This window comes from Priapulus caudatus, unplaced genomic scaffold (assembly GCF_000485595.1).
Source record: "Priapulus caudatus unplaced genomic scaffold, Priapulus_caudatus-5.0.1 Scaffold713, whole genome shotgun sequence".
Classification (NCBI taxonomy): Eukaryota; Metazoa; Priapulida; class Priapulimorpha; order Priapulimorphida; family Priapulidae; genus Priapulus; species Priapulus caudatus.
In genome coordinates this window covers 102598-106506 of record NW_014577774.1, presented here as the reverse complement: position 1 = coordinate 106506, position 3909 = coordinate 102598, and the positions used below count along the sequence as shown (strand labels likewise).

The window sequence follows — 3909 nt, the reverse complement described above, 5'->3', positions numbered from 1 at the left end:
ATTATGAGTCTACTTGTGTATTTCGAGTTACGATGTGAATGAGGTGAGATTTAGCGTTATGGGTGTAAAATATTATTATTATTATTATTATTATTATTATTATTATTGGCTCCTGGCCTACATATTGATAGGATTGGTGGATGAGTAGTGTGGTGTAGCGGTCGATGAGGTGAGATGTATCTGCAGCTAGTCTTATAGACTGCTGCAGGAAAAGCACGACACAAGCTAATAAAGAATATCATATTAAGTAGCGTTTTATTTTCACGTATTTACATGAAATATATTTACAGGTACGATTACCACGAACATCTGTTAGTCCGCGGTGGCGCTTCTGTCGTTAATCCAACGTTTGTTGACAACTCAAAGTGCCAATTTATCAACTACAAACAACGCAACAAATAAACAAACAACAATATATATTTTGTTCAAGGATTTGACTTTGAACGGAAAATACGTTATTATAAAATTTTAATAATAATTTACCCTGTTAGTATGCGGTATACACAATATCATACCTGAATCTGTGAAATAACACAACATATATACTATATAATCATATCTATATAATGTATTTGTTTACGGCTACACGGTGGTATAGATTTACAAACTTTGAACAGTAGTGTGTTGTTAGAAACAGTACGTATCACTTTTCAACAAAAAATATTTAGAACACAACATTGAATAAGTACGAGCATAGGGATGCTTTATCTCCGGTCCTGGTTGAACGCGAGTAATGTGCATCGATGATGTTACAAGCAAACAATATATTCTTTAATAAAATTTTTAGCATTTCTGTCAAATAAAACTATATACGTTACTGCATCAATTTATTTCGCGTGTTTCATTATAATATAAGTGAAGATAAAAATGAAAGCAATTGTATTACAATAGTTTCATAATAATTTATTATTTTTCAGGTGCAGTCTTCGCGAGGGTTTTAAAGGTCATTCACAACACTTGACCTGCTCACGTGGCGTGTACCACGTGACCTGTTCACGTGGCGTGTACCACGTGACCTGCTCATGCGGCGTGTACCACGTGACCTGCTCACGTGGCGTGTGCCACGTGACCTGTTAACGTGGCGTGAATCACATAACTTGTTCACGTTGCGCGCATCAGGTGACCGGTTTGACTGACGAGTCACCTTGCGTGAATGCGTGACGTGGTGAATCAGAAAGTAACTATCAGTGCTTCACGTGCCACGTCATCAATACTTGACCTCTGCTGAACCTGCAGTACACGACGTCACTTCCGGCACGTTGATCCAGTAAGCGAAGTGCGAGTAGGCCTATGTGCGTCATTGATTCTACCTCATTTGATTGTTACCTGTCAGCAGTCACAAATAAAGAGAGAATTACGCAAAGCAGCTGCATCAGTCATCTAGGTGATTCGACTGTCACGAGTTACATGTTAAGTTGTCACAAGTTACAAAAAAAGTTTGCCCGTTGTCTCTGGATCGAGTATAATAAAAAGAGTGCATTATGTTAGTTTAAATTATATTCCTGAATACACGCACGTACACATACACACACACACACACACACACACACACACACACACACACACACACACACACACACACACACACACACTTGTGTGTATGTGCGTGTGTGTGTGTAATATATTACTTTTACTAAAGAGCTGACGTACTGTAACAGAAAATGTGCTGCAAGTTACAGCACAATATTATTACGCTAATCATACATGGAATTTTAGCTAATAATTATCGCAGTACTTGGGACCCAGAAATCGTCATCGCCTACAAAACTAAATATATGTGTGTTGGCTACATAACCTCGCAATTCTATCATAGTCCTCTCTCTACAGGTGACTGCCCTACTACCGCATTCCTAATATACCGATTGACTTCGATAGATTTCACGACAATGGAATTGTAGAAAATGTAGTTACTAAATTACGTAATAGCGAATGAACGAGTTTGACAGCGTTTACAAGAGACCAGCACGTACGCGGAGTTATAGCCGAGTCTTTAGTGAAAGCGAAACAACATTGAAAACGGTCACAACCTAATTCTGAATGAGTCCGTAACTATTTATAAACAAACCCGAATATCGGATGAAGATCGCGGAACCCAAACCAGATATAACGCGATGCGGGCGTAAAGGCGTAGTGCCGTACGGCGTGCGGCAGCTGACACTGCACGCATGCTATCAAGAGTAGATAAAGAAGCTTAATACGCTTTTGATGCTATGTATAGGTACTATACAGTATATAGGTACTATACAGAGAGCTCGGATGGCATCTCAAGCTCAACTACACGAATCCGGATTTTCAACGCTTTTAATATCGTCCGACACACAATGTCATTAGGAAGTGCAAGGCTCGTAATACCATCGTATATATAGATGAATTCGAATTTCGACCAATGTTAATAACACGGTATGCACGTATCCAGATTTCGATTTGTGTTAATAACACCAATATTAATATCATCGTGTACACGGGTCCGGATTTCCACCGATGGTCGGGACTTGATGATTGTTCACCTCGTGGTGCAACAATCACACGTCGCTATAGCTTAATAGTTATTGATCAACGTTATATTGTGAGTGATGTCGGCCATGCGCGCGCGGGTCTGCGTGCGTGTGCGTGTGATGTGTGTGTGTGTGTGTGTGTGTGTGTGTGTGTGTGTGTGTCCTCGTCTCTCTCTCTCCGCTTCAATCCCGCTGCTCGCGCTCTCTCTTCTCTCCTCTCTCTTTTATCTCTGTCGCATTACTCTGCCTCCATCTCCTCCTTCGCTCAAATTTCGCGTTCGCGACCCTATCTGCCCGACCGCAGCCCTTCCCGGTCTCTCGCCCCGCTTGGTGCCTCTTGAAGCACCTTCTCTCTCCGCCACGGCCTGGCCTACGCATACCATGCCAAAGGACGCCGTGGACGGCGAGTAGGCCGGTGCGCGCTGCCGTGTTTGGTCACGGCTAATTTGCGTGTCGGCGTCTTCCACCACTTTGCCCCTGGCCCCTCACAACAGTGCGATGGATTATGCGCTTGTTCATGAAGGCTCTTACTACGGCCGCGACAGGCGGCGCGCAGCCAGGCCTGTCTCATCTCCTCTCCCGCCATGCACCGAGCCGCTCGCGCCGACACAACACCAGCGGCTGCTCATTCATTTGGCACCTGGTCGCCAGCGGAATGGATATCATGAGGGAGATCAAAGCGTATGCCGCCGCGGCGGGCGGGAGCGGGGCCCGCTGCCGCTGCTGCGATGCCGTGCTGCGACTGGTGTACAATCAGTATGATAGCGGCGAAGATGGACGGAGCTGAAATATTCGAGTTATTTATGATGGAGTGTGATGTCATCGGTTTTGTTATTTCGTTCGGCGATGAAATCCGAATCTTGACTGACGACGAACGATGACGAGACGGTGACGCATGACGATGACGGTGACGTGATAATGATGATCGCTGACCCATATAAGCGGTTAAAGTCGGTATATTTTATTACAAAATGCGATACGTCCACGGTCGATTTAATTAAATATATAATGCATTCAGTTTTTAATATAGCGTTGAATAGAGAAGTGATAAGGCGCGGAAGTGATGTAGCAGTCGTGAATGTCTCATGGCGCTGACATGTTGTACATACATGCATGCTATCAACGCTCCATTGTGAGACATGAGGCAAATGGTATCTAACGATACCGAGATTAAATGCACTTGTTCCAGTGTGATGCAACGGCTGAAATAATACAAGATGCGCATCCAGTGCATACTGGCGAACGGCGTGGTAAATAAATAATTATAAGATGAAGTTAATATTTCAAAATGTAATGTAACGACTAGACAATTTAGGCGTCTCTAAGAAATGATATCAATGAACATCAGAAATAAAGTGCCATAAATACATATAAGAAAAAAAAGAGAGTAAATTACATAATAATAATAGGAATT

General features: G+C 42.9%; 1 long non-coding RNA gene across 1 annotated transcript in view; it reads right to left on the bottom strand.

The window, feature by feature from the left end:
• Positions 1 to 236: 236 nt before the first annotated feature.
• The window catches only part of LOC106813002, a 26107-nt gene continuing 22434 nt past the window's right edge, over positions 237 to 3909 (bottom strand). Inside the window, exon 3 of the long non-coding RNA XR_001394410.1 lies at positions 237 to 1326. This is a non-coding gene — a long non-coding RNA (uncharacterized LOC106813002). The remainder of the gene's footprint in view (positions 1327 to 3909) is intronic.